The sequence below is a fragment of the Bufo bufo genome, chromosome 6 (genome assembly GCF_905171765.1).
Source record: "Bufo bufo chromosome 6, aBufBuf1.1, whole genome shotgun sequence".
Classification (NCBI taxonomy): domain Eukaryota; kingdom Metazoa; phylum Chordata; class Amphibia; order Anura; family Bufonidae; genus Bufo; species Bufo bufo.
In genome coordinates, this window is record NC_053394.1 from 53,170,982 (window position 1) to 53,184,496 (window position 13,515).

At 47.3% G+C, this 13,515-nt stretch overlaps 1 pseudogene; it reads right to left on the bottom strand.

Annotated features, from left to right (window-relative positions):
- Positions 1 to 13,515, bottom strand: part of LOC121005492 — a 239,421-nt pseudogene that overhangs the window by 87,715 nt on the left and 138,191 nt on the right.

The window sequence follows — 13,515 nt, forward strand, 5'->3', positions numbered from 1 at the left end:
TCAGACCACAGCACCTTCTCCCAGTCACTCTCTGAATCATTCAGGTGTTCATTGGCAAACTTCAGACGGGCCTGCACATGTGCCTTCCTGAGCAGGGGGACCTTGCGAGCCCTGCAGGATTTTAATCCATTGCGGTGTAATGTGTTTCCAATGGTTTTCTTGGTGACTGTGGTCCCTGCTAATTTGAGGTCATTAACTAACTCCTCCCGTGTAGTTCTAGGATGCTTTTTCACCTTTCTCAGAACCATTGACACCCCACGAGGTGAGATCTTGCGTGGAGCCCCAGAGCGAGGTCGATTGATGGTCATTTTGTGCTCCTTCCATTTTCGAACAATCGCACCAACAGTTGTCACCTTCTCTCCCAGCTTCTTGCTAATGGTTTTGTAGCCCATTCCAGCCTTGTGCAGGTCTACAATTTTGTCTCTGACATCCTTGGACAGCTCTTTGGTCTTTCCCATGTTGGAGAGTTTGGAGTCTGCTTGATTGATTGATTCTGTGGACAGGTGTCTTTTATACAGGTGACTAGTTAAGACAGGTGTCCTTAATGAGGGTGACTAATTGAGTAGAAGTGTCTAACCACTCTGTGGGAGCCAGAACTCTTAATGGTTGGTAGGGGTTCAAATACTTATTTCACTCAATGAAATGCAAATCAGTTGCTATCTTTTATTTAAAGTTATTTTTTCGATTTTCCTTTTGATGTGCTATCTGCCACTGTTACAATAAACCTACCATTGAAATGATACTGTTCTGAGACTTTTCATTTCTTTGTCATTGGACAAACTTACAAAATCAGTGAGGGGTCAAATAATTATTTCCGCCACTGTATATTCATCCAAATCTGTACTGTTTTAGCTGGTCCAGTTATTTTTAGTGACCGTCAAAGCACAGTTTTTGTTCTGGGTTGAAAAACAATTCCCAAATTTGCAATTCTCAAAATTAGTGGTTTCTGCTGTATCAGACCTACTTTAAATCTATCCCTAAAAGGGTATATTAGATTCAAGGTGCTGATAGGGTCATTCTGAAAAACTTAACACACACGCTACAGTGCAGATACAAGTCTAATTCTGTGATTAAACATATACTTGTCACACAGCGCCTAAAAAATAGGCCTCACATTTATATTCATCCAAATCAGTACTGTTTTAGCTGGTCAAGTTATTTTTAGTGACCGTAAAAGCACAGTTTTTGTTCTGGGTTGAAAAACAATTGCCAAATTTGCAATTCTCAAAATTAGTGGTTTCTGCTGTATCAGGCCTACTTTAAATCTATCCCTAAAAGGGTATATTAGATTCAAGGTGCTGATAGGGTCATTCTGAAAAACTTAATACACACGCTACAGTGCAGATCCAAGTCTAATTCTGTGATTAAACGTATACCTGTCACACAGCGCCTAAAAAATAGGCCTCACATTTATAGTCAGCTAAATCTGTCATTACTGCTGTGCCTGTATTAGTGTAATACGGTACCTAAATAGATAGCCAGACAGTGTTAGGTGTCTGTAAAAAAAGGCCTGAATTTTAATTCAATACATTGGCCCGAATAATATTTTTCTTATTGTGGTGAACGGTAACAATGAGGAAAACATCTAGTAAGGGACGCGGACGAGGACATGGTCGTGGTGGTGTTAGTGGACCCTCTGGTGCTGGGAGAGGACGTGGCCGTTCTGCCACAGCCACACGTCCTAGTGAACCAACTACCTCAGGTCCCAGTAGCCAGCAGAATTTACAGCGATATTTTGTGGGGCCCAATGCCGTTCTAAGGATGATAAGGCCTGAGCAGGTACAGGCATTAGTCAATTGGGTGGCCGACAGTGGATCCAGCACGTTCACATTATCTCCCACCCAGTCTTCTGCAGAAAGCGCACAGATGGCGCATGAAAACCAAGCCCATCAGTCTGTCACATCACCCCCATGCATATCAGGGAAACTGTCTGAGCCTCAAGCTATGCAGCAGTCTCTTATGCTGTTTGAAGACTCTGCTGCCAGGGTTTCCCAAGGGCATCCACCTAGCCCTTCCCCAGGGGTGGAAGAGATAGAATGCACTAACGCACAACCACTTATGTTTCCTGATGTTGAGGACATGGGAATACCACCTCAGCACGTCTCTGATGATGACGAAACACAGGTGCCAACTGCTGCGTCTTTCTGCAGTGTGCAGACTGAACAGGAGGTCTGGGATCAAGACTGGGTGGAAGACGATGCAGGGGACGATGAGGTCCTAGACCCCACATGGAATGAAGGTCGTGACACTGACTTTCACAGTTCAGAGGAAGAGGCAGTCGTGAGACCGAGCCAACAGCGTAGCAAACGAGGGAGCAGTGGGCAAAATCAGAACACCCGCCGCCAAGAGACTCCGCCTGCTACTGACCGCCGCCATCTGCGACCGAGCACCCCAAAGGCAGCTTCAAGGAGTTCCCTGGCATGGCACTTCTTCAAACAATGTGCTGACGACAAGACCTGAGTGGTTTGCACGCTGTGCCATCAGAGTCTGAAGCGAGGCATTAACGTTCTGAACCTTAGCACAACCTGCATGACCAGGCACCTGCATGCAAAGCATGAACTGCAGTGGAGTAAACACCTTAAAAACAAGGAAGTCACTCAGACTCCCCCTGCTACCTCTTCTGCTGCTGCCGCCTCGGCCTCTTCTGCTGCTGCCGCCGCCTCGGCCTCTTCCTCCGCCTCTGGAGGGACGTTGGCACTTGCCGCCCAGCAAACATGGGATGTACCACCAACACCACCACCTGCGTCACCAAGCATCTCAACCATGTCACACGGCAGCGTTCAGCTCTCCATCTCACAAACATTTGAGAGAAAGCGTAAATTCCCACCTAGCCACCATCGATCCCTGGCCCTGAATGCCAGCATTTCTCAACTACTGTCCTATGAAATGCTGTCATTTAGGCTGGTGGACACCCAGCTTCAAACAGCTCATGTCGCTTGCTGTCCCACAGTATGTTGTTCCCAGCCGGCACTACTTCTCCAAGAGAGCCGTGCCTTCCCTGCACAACGAAGTATCCGATAAAATCAAGTGTGCACTGCTCAACGCCATCTGTGGCAAGGTCCACCTAACCACAGATACGTGGACCAGTAAGCACGGCCAGGGACGCTATATCTCCCTAACTGCACACTGGGTAAATGTAGTGGCGTCTGGGCCCCAGGCGGAGAGCTGTTTGGCGCACGTCTTTCCTCCGCCAAGGATCGCAGGGCAACATTCTTTGCCTCCTGTCTCCTCCTCCTCCTACTCAGCTTCCTCCTCCTCTTCTTCCACCTGCTCATCCAGTCAGCCACCCACCTTCACCACCAACTTCAGCACAGCCCGGGGTAAACGTCAGCAGGCCGTTCTGAAACTCATATGTTTGGGGGACAGGCCCCACACCGCACAGGAGTTGTGGGGGGTATAGAACAACAGACCGACGAGTGGTTGCTGCCGGTGAGCCTCAAGCCTGGCCTGGTGGTGTGCGATAATGGGCGAAATCTCATTGCAGCTCTGGGACTAGCCGGTTTGACGCACATCCCTTGCCTGGCGCATGTGCTGAATTTGGTGGTGCAGAAGTTCATTCACAACTACCCTGACATGTCAGAGCTGCTGCATAAAGTGCGGGCCGTCTGTTCGCGCTTCCGGCGTTCACACCCTGCCGCTGCTCGCCTGTCTGCGCTACAGCGTAACTTCGGCCTTCCCGCTAACCACCTCATATGCGACGTGCCCACCAGGTGGAACTCCACCTTGCACATGCTGAACAGACTGTGCGAGCAGCAGCAGGCCATAGTGGAGTTTCATCTGCAGCACGCAGGGGTCAGTCGCACTGCGGATCAGCCCCACTTCACCACCAATGACTGGGCCTCCATGCGAGACCTGTGTGCCCTGTTGCGCTGTTTCGAGTACTCCACCAACATGGCCAGTGGCGATGACGCCGTTATCAGCGTTACAATACCACTTCTATGTCTCCTTGAGAAAACACTTAGGGCGATGATGGAAGAATAGGTGGCCCAGGAGGAAGAGGAGGAAGAGGGGTCATTTTTAGCACTTTCAGGCCAGTCTCTTCGAAGTGACTCAGAGGGAGGTTTTTTGCAACAGCAGAGGCCAGGCACAAATGTGGCCAGACAGGGCCCACTACTGGAGGACGAGGAGGACAAGGATGAGGAGGATGAGGATGAAGCATGTTCACAGCGGGCTGGCACCCAACGCAGCTCGGGCCCATCACTGGTGCGTGGCTGGGGGGAAACACAGGACGATGACGATACGCCTCCCACAGAGGACAGCTTGTCCTTACCTCTGGGCAGCCTGGCACACATGAGCGACTACATGCTGCAGTGCCTGCGCAACGACAGCAGAGTTGCCCACATTTTAACGTGTGCGGACTACTGGGTTGCCACCCTGCTGGATCCCCGGTACAAAGACAATGTGCCCACCTTACTTCCTACACTGGAGCGTGATAGGAAGATGCGCGAGTACAAGCGCACGTTGGTAGACGCGCTACTGAGAGCATTCCCAAATGTCACAGGGTAACCAGTGGAAGCCCAAGGCGAAGGCAGAGGAGGAGCAAGAGGTCGCCAACGCAGCTGTGTCACAGCCAGCTCCTCTGAGGGCAGGGTTAGCATGGCAGAGATGTGGAAAGTTTTGTCACCACGCCACAGCTTACTGCACCACCACCTGATACGGAACGTGTTAGCAGAAGGCAACATTTCAATAACATGGTGGAACAGTACCTGTGCACACCCCTCCACGTACTGACTGATGGTTCGGCCCCATTCAACTTCTGGGTCTCCAAATTGTCCACGTGGCCAGAGCTAGCCTTTTATGCCTTGGAGGTGCTGGCCTGCCCGGCGGACAGCGTTTTGTCTGAACGTGTATTCAGCACGGCAGGGGGCGTCATTAATGACAAACGCAGCCGCCTGTCTACAGCCAATGTGGACAAGCTGACGTTCATAAAAATGAACCAGGCATGGATCCCACAGGACCTGTCCATCCCTTGTGCAGATTAGACATTAACTACCTCCCCTTAACAATATATTATTGTACTCCAGGGCACTTCCTCATTCAATCCTATTTTTATTTTCATTTTACCATTATATTGCGGGGCAACCCAAAGTTGAATGAACCTCTCCTCTGTCCGGGTGCCGGGGCCTAAATATGTGACAGTGGCCTGTTCCAGTGGTGGGTGACGTGAAGCCTGATTCTCTGCTATAACATGAAGACTGATTCTGTGCTGACATGAAGCCAGATTCTCTGTTACGGGACCTCTCTCCTCTGCCTGGGTACCTGGGCCTAAATATGTGACAGTGGCCTGTTACAGTGGTGGGTGATGTGAAGCCTGATTCTCTGCTATGACATGAAGACTGATTCTCTGCTGACATGAAGCCAGATTCTCTGTTACGGGACCTCTCTCCTCTGCCTGGGTGCCTGGGCCTAAATATGTGACAGTGGCCTGTTCCAGTGGTGGGTGACGTGAAGCCTGATTCTCTGCTATAACATGAAGACTGATTCTGTGCTGACATGAAGCCAGATTCTCTGTTACGGGACCTCTCTCCTCTGCCTGGGTGTCGGGGCCTAAATATGTGACAGTGGCCTGTTCCAGTGGTGGGTGACGTGAAGCCTGATTCTCTGCTATGACATGAAGACTGATTCTGTGCTGACATGAAGCCAGATTCTCTGTTACGGGACCTCTCTCCTCTGCCTGGGTGCCGGGGCCTAAATATGTGACAGTGGCCTGTTCCAGTGGTGGGTGACGTGAAGCCTGATTCTCTGCTATGACATGAAGACTGATTCTGTGCTGACATGAAGCCAGATTCTCTGTTACGGGACCTCTCTCCTCTGCCTGGGTGCCTGGGCCTAAATATGTGACAGTGGCCTGTTCCAGTGGTGGGTGACGTGAAGCCTGATTCTCTGCTATAACATGAAGACTGATTCTGTGCTGACATGAAGCCAGATTCTCTGTTACGGGACCTCTCTCCTCTGCCTGGGTGTCGGGGCCTAAATATGTGACAGTGGCCTGTTCCAGTGGTGGGTGACGTGATGCCTGATTCTCTGCTATGACATGAAGATTGATGACTTAATAGGATGGAAGAATTTCCTCCGTCTACTGATACCTACCCAGATCCCATTTAAATAATCAGGCCAACACCTACTTGCTTGGTAAAATGACCATGACGGCCAAACTTTATTATTCCACACATTAAAGCAACATCTTTCACCATATAACATGAATAATAATAACAATAATAACAGCAGGCACTTATTAAACATCCCTCAACATTATCACCTACTGCACCGTAACAAGGATCCTGGAGGGCAACCCAAACTAGCAGTATCCTCCTTCACCGCCTCACCTCGTACTTCAAGCTTACCCTTGGCCGCACTCACCGACCCAAGGGCACCAACTCCTTAAAGTATACCAGTATCCCTCCTGTAGGCCTTGTAGTTCAAACAGGAGCCCCATCCTCGGTATTAACAAACCATATGAGATGCAGGCTCCAACATGTCCTGCATCTCTTAACCATTGAATTGCTCCTCCAGGATCCCATATCAAGCAGCCCCTTCTAAACTGCCACAGGGCTACCACCAATACAAGGGCGGGAGGGTGGGAAAAACAAGCTGGCAACTGACCAGTAGCCCCTCCCTCAGTTATTTATATACAGCCCGCGAAATTACCAGCTCCCCCCACTCCATCCAGCATCCCAGCCCCCAACCATACACCAACCCAGCATCATTAACCCCTTACTAGCCTACAGTCTTCCCCCTAAGTCAGTACGCCCTGCGCTATGTCTGCGCCTCGCTCCGTTGCTATTATGACTTAATAGGATGGAAGAATTTCCTCCGTCTACTGATACCTACCCAGATCCCCTATAAATAATCACGCCAACACCTACTTGCTTGGTAAAATGACCATGACGGCAAAACTTTATTATTCCACACATTAAAGCAACATCTTTCACCATATAACATGAATAATAATAACAATAATAACAGCAGGCACTTATTAAACATCCCTCAACATTATCACCTACTGCACCGTAACAAGGATCCTGGAGGGCAACCCAAACTAGCAGTATCCTCCTTCACCGCCTCACCTCGTACTTCAAGCTTACCCTTGGCCGCACTCACCGACCCAAGGGCACCAACTCCTTGAAGTATACCAGTATCCCTCCTGTAGGCCTTGTAGCCCAAACAGGAGCCCCATCCTCGGTATTAACAAACCATATAAGATGCAGGCTCCAACATGTCCTGCATCTCTTAACCATTGAATTGCTCCCCCAGGATCCCATATCAAGCAGCCCCTTCTAAACTGCCACAGGGCTACCACCAATACAAGGGCGGGAGGGTGGGAAAAACTTGCTGGCTCAAGCTGGCAACTGACCAGTAGCCCCTCCCTCAGTTATTTATATACAGCCCGCGAAATTACCAGCTCCCCCCACTCCATCCAGCAGCCCAGCCCCCAACCATACACCAACCCAGCATCATTAACCCCTTACTAGCCTACAGTCTTCCCCCTAAGTCAGTACGCCCTGCGCTATGTCTGCGCCTCGCTCCGTTGCTATTATTCTCTGCTGACATGAAGCCAGATTCTCTGTTACGGGACCTCTCTCCTCTGTCTGGGTGTTGGGGCCTAAATATGTGACAGTGGCCTGTTCCAGTGGTGGGTGACGTGAAGCCTGATTCTCTGCTATGACATGAAGACTGATTCTCTGCTGACATGAAGCCAGATTCTCTGTTACGGGACCTCTCTCCTCTGCCTGGGTGCCTGGGCCTAAATATGTGACAGTGGCCTGTTCCAGTGGTGGGTGACGGGAAGCCTGATTCTCTGCTATGACATGAAGACTGATTCTGTGCTGACATGAAGCCAGATTCTCTGTTACGGGACCTCTCTCCTCTGTCTGGGTGCTGGGGCCTAAATATGTGACAGTGGCCTTTTCCAGTGGTAGGTGACGTGAAGCCTGATTCTCTGCTATGACATGAATACTGATTCTCTGCTGACATGAAGCCAGATTCTCTGTTACGGGACCTCTCTCCTCTGTCTGGGTGCCGGGGCATAAATATGTGACAGTGGCCTGTTCCAGTGGTGGGTGACGTGAAGCCTGATTCTCTGCTATGACATGAAGCCAGATTCTCTGCTGACATGAAGCCAGATTCTCTGCTATGGCATGAAGAGACTGATTCTCTGCTGACGTGAAGCCAGATTCTCTGCTATGGGACCTCTGTCCAATTGATATTGGTTAATTTTTATTTTTTTATTTTTATTTTAATTCATTTCCCTATCCACATTTGTTTGCAGGGGATTTACCTACATGTTGCTGCCTTTTGCAGCCCTCTTGCTCTTTCCTGGGCTGTTTTACAGCCTTTTTAGTGCCGAAAAGTTCGGGTCCCCATTGACTCCAATGGGGTTCGGGACGAAGTTCGGGTCGGGTTCGGATCCCGAACCCGAACATTTACGGGAAGTTCGGCCGAACTTCTCGAACCCTAACATCCAGGTGTTCGCTCAACTCTACTCCTGAGCTATGAAAAGCAAACTCTGTCAAAAAAGTCCAATTTTCACCTAATAATACTGAAGATAATGGGAGAGCTTTAAATCAACATTGTGTAATTACGGTACACTACACAATTTATTCCTGTAGTTAACAAGTATAAACAGCTAAATTTAAACCCCCCATGGCTTTCAGCTACTGTAAAAAGGGCAATAAATGTTAAAAAAGCACATTTAAAATATACAAATTTGGTTAGCTGTAGCCTTTGAAGTTTACAAAGGACTTAATTAAATCTGTTAAAAGGGAGATAAAATCAACAAAAATAGAAAACGAACAACAGGTAACAAAAGAGAGCAAAGAAAATCCATTAAAAAATTATTTAAATATATAAATGCTAAAAAAACAAGGTATTAGTAGGTAGGTCTCCTAAATAACGGTAAAGGGGTATCGTAACTGAACATAAGGAAAAGGTTTTAATTTGAGAGTTATTAAATAGTTTTTTGAGCTCTGTATATACAAAAAAAGAGAAAGGAGCTGATATTGATGGTGCCAGGACTGTTAGTACATCCAGTAATATACTCAATTTATCAATTATAATTTTTAAAGATTCTCTAGGTACTGGTACAGTGCCAAGTGATTGGTGCAAGGCAAATGTGGTGCCCATATTCTAAAAAAGATCTAGGTTCTCTATAGGTAATTATAGACCAGTTAGTTTAACTTCTGTTGCGGGGAAAATGTTTGAAAGACTCTTAAGGGACTATACACAGGTGTATGTGACTGTAAATAATATTATAGGTGATAACCAACATGGGTTTACCAAGGACAGGAGTTGTCAGACTAACCTGATTTGTTTTTATGAGGAAGTGAGTAGAAGCCTGGACAGAGGGGCGGCTGTAGATGTAGTGTTTCTGAATTTTGCAAAGGTTTTTGATACTGTCCCTCGTAGTTGCCTAATAGGTAAAGCAAGATCTATAGGCTTGGAAAGTATAGTTTGTAATTGGATTGAAAACTGGCTGAAGGACCGTGTCCAGAGAGTTGTGGTCAATGATTTCTATTCAGAATGGTCCTGGGTTATAAGTGGTGTAAGGTTTAGTGCTGGGCCCTATATTATTCAATTTATTTATTAATAGTATCGAGGACAGGATTAGTACCACCATTTCTATTTTTGCAGATGACACCAAGCTATGTAGTACTATATAGTCTATGAAAGATGTCCATAAACTACAAGCTGACTTGAACACTCAGTGATTGGGCATCAACTTGGCAAATGAGGTTCAATATGGATAAATGTAAAGTTATGCATCTTGGTAGTAATAATCTCTGTGCTTCATATGTCCTAGGGGGTGTAACACTGGGGGAGTCACTTATATAGAAGGATTTGGGTGTCCTTGTAGATCATGGGTGTCAAACATGCGGCCCGCGGGCCTCCCTCCCCCTGTGCTGCTGCCGCTGCCGCTGCCACCAATGAGAAGAGAGGGGGGGGAGGAGGGGCGGGCGCACTGCGCCACCAATGAGGAGAGAGGGGCGGAGGAGGGGCGGGCGCACTGAGCCACGATGATGATAGGACATTTCCCACACAGAGCGGCGCCCAGCGATGTTTCAGCACTCACCATTAGTCTTGGGCGCAGCTCCGTTCGCCCGCAGTGCCCCATTACTGTCTCCTCTCCTGCTCCACATGCTGCTGATTACTATCGGAGCGATGGGAGGAGACATCAGCTTCACTAGTGGGCGTTCCTTCTCCCTGCGCTGCGATTGGACAGCGCTACAGCCAGGAAGAAGGAACGCCCACTAGTGAAGCTGATGTCTCCTCCCATCGCTCCGATAGTAATCAGCAGCATGTGGAGCAGGAGAGGAGACAGTAATGGAGCACTGCGGGCGAACGGAGCGGCGCCCAGGACTAATGGTGAGTGCTGAGACATCGCTGGGCGCCGCTCTGTGTGGCCTGATAGTGAAAGTCAGTCTTTAACACAATACAGGAGGCGGGTGCCGGCAGCAGAATCGCATTGCCGGCACCCGCCGCTGACAGGGAGCTGCGATCAGAGGCAGTTAACCCCTTAGGTGCCGCACCTGAGGGGTTAACTGCTGATCTGCCAGTACCAGCCTCCTGTATAAAGGGGTAATTTATCATTGGTGGTGCAGTGTGCCCCCCCCCCCTCAACCCCCCATCCCATTAAAATCATTGGTGGCACAGTGCGCCAGCCCCTCTCAACCCCCCCAGTATTAAAATCATTGGTGGCAGTGGCCACAGGGACCTCTCCCCTCCCCCTCATTGGTGGTGCAGTGGCAGCTTCTGATCGGAGCCCCAGCTGTGTAAGCCTGGGGCTCCGATCAGTTACCATGGCAGCCAGGATGCTACAGAAGCCCTGGTTGCCATGGTAACATCCCTGATGCTGTGTGCACAAGGCACAGAGCAGCAGGGACAGTGTGAAGTCCTATTCACCCTGATAGAGCTGAATAGGACAAGAGATGAAAGATCCCAGGTTCTCACCCCTAAGGCTACTTTCACACTTGCGTTCAGAGCAGATCCGTCTGAGACGGATCCGCTCATATAATGCAGACGGTGGATCCGTTCAGAACGGATCAGTCTGCATTATATTGTAAAAAAAAATATTATTTTTTTTTATGCGGCCCACATAAACTTAAATTTTGTTTTTTTTGGCCCATGTTAGCCTTTGAGTTTGACATGCTTGTTGTAGATCATAGATTGAATAACAGCATGCAATGTCAATCAGCCTCTTCTAAGGCCACCAGGATATTGTCATACATTAAACGAGGCATGGACTCGCAGGGCAGGGATGTAATACTACCACTTTACAAAGCGTTGGTGCAGCCTTATCTGGAATATGCAGTTCAGTTCTGGGCACCAGTCCATAGAAAGGACGCTCTGCAGCTGGAAAAAGTACAGAGAAGAGCGACTAAACTGATAAGGGGTATGGAGGGTCTTAGTTTTGAAAAAAGATTTAAATTAATTGAATTTATTTAGTCTTGAGAAGAGACGTCTAAGGGGAGACATGATTGACCTATACAAATATATATATGGGCTACACAAAAAGTATGGTGAAAAACTGTTTAATGTAAAATGCACTCAAAAGACAAGGGTGCACTGCCTCCGACTGGAGAAGATAAAGTTCAGTCTCCAAAAGCGTAAAAACGTCTTTACTGTATAGACTTCCTCAGGACGTGGTCACAGCAGGAACAGTGGACAGTTTAGATGAATTATTAAAAGTAAACAACATTAATGCTTATGAAAATGTGAAGAAATCTTAGTTTCATTTACTTCTGGGATTTGCGTCCCCACCTATCCCTTGGTTGAACTTGATGGACTTATGTTTTTTTTCAACCGTTTTAACTATGTAACTATGTAGCAAATAATATATCGAAAATTATAAAAACAAAAATATAGGCTTTATTTCATGCAGCTACAATTAGTTGACCCTCAGAATCATTGCTCTGGTACTGGATTTTGGGCCTGCCTTTCTTTGGCATAGTTAACCCTTGCACTTTAAGAGAACATGTTTATAATACATTGTAGACTGTTACGTTGTTTACCTTTATAGATTGTTCCCCGTAGTTAAAGACTGAGGCTTTAAGGACAAAGGACTCTCCTCTAACAACAGAGTACGGGAGGGTAAGTTCGACAAAGAATGGCTTGAAAACTCTTAACGAGGATGATGGAGAGAGGCCAAATCCACTGGGTCCCATACATACGGCTCCTGCATTCCAGTCAGTGATGGTATCCGGAGCCTTATGATGGATTTCAGTTCTTCCAGATTCTCTAGATAAAACAAGAAACTAGACTTGTTTTCCAGTAATACTTTTGCAATTGATTTAAAGGGGTTAGCCGTCTTTTTTTTGCTCATTTTACAACTATCACATTAATAATGATGTTAATGTTCAAACCAAGCTAACGCTGCACTGCCGTACATTGTGCATGTAATCCACTCTTGGCTACAACCCACAATGTACCTGGGTTCCAGCTGCGCAGTGAATGGGATAGCTCTAAGCTGCATGAGGGGGGAACACATTCATTTTAAAAAAAATGACAGATAATGCCCATTAAGGAGTTGTCCAACAAGAAGAAGTAATGGCATATTGCTGGGTATGATTTCCTGATCAGTGGGGGTCCAACTGCCAGGAATCCCAGCAATCCTCATTATGAAGAGACCACCACAGTGTGGAGAGGCTGCAGAAAGGACATTTTTTACTTTCATTCATGTGATCAGAGATAAAACCTGCACCAATTAAAGATATGTTCTAGCAATATGATGTCATATTTTAAGATGGGGATCGCATTGAAACGGATTTTCCAATGGCAGAAGATCTGTTTATTGCTCATGAAACAAGTTAAAGAGAACCTGTCATCACATTTTATCTCCTCGGCTAATACATCTGTTATATAGCCTGGAGACCCTTGATTCTGAAGATGTAATTACTTTTGTAAGACTCACGTTCTAACCCCCTCTGTGATCCTGTAATCACCCTCCCCTTCCAAGTCCTGATGAGTCCTCCTAAAGTTGTGCATGAGCTCAGCAGTCCTGTTATGCAAATAGGCAATAATGAGGCCATCCATCTTCTCTGACACACACCTTCCCAGCAGCTGCTGATTATGAATATTCAGGAAGTGGGAAAAAGAAGCGTGACTTACTCCTGTTTGACATGTACAACTCAGAACCTTTTCAAGCAAATTGTGGGGGATTGCAATTGAGTTTGACTAAAAGAAATACATATTTAGAATCATAGGGGGACATTTATGAAGATCTGCGATTTAGATGCCGGTTTTCATCCATCCTGTGCTGGTGGTTCATTACTAATACATTTTATGAATCAAATCTGCTTGGGTAGTCCAATTTCAGATCTCCTTCCTGGTCCTGGGAACCTCCACTTCTTTGTTCATTCAGACACAGGCAATGCCATTGATGCGTTTGAAGGGGGGCTGTCTGGAGCCAATCAATAGTGAACCCAGATGTCTTCTCCATCTTGGCTGATGCCGAGATAGAGAAAGTGTCTGTCTTAGTTATTGAAATGACCCAATCACCCAACCCCTTCCAGCACATCA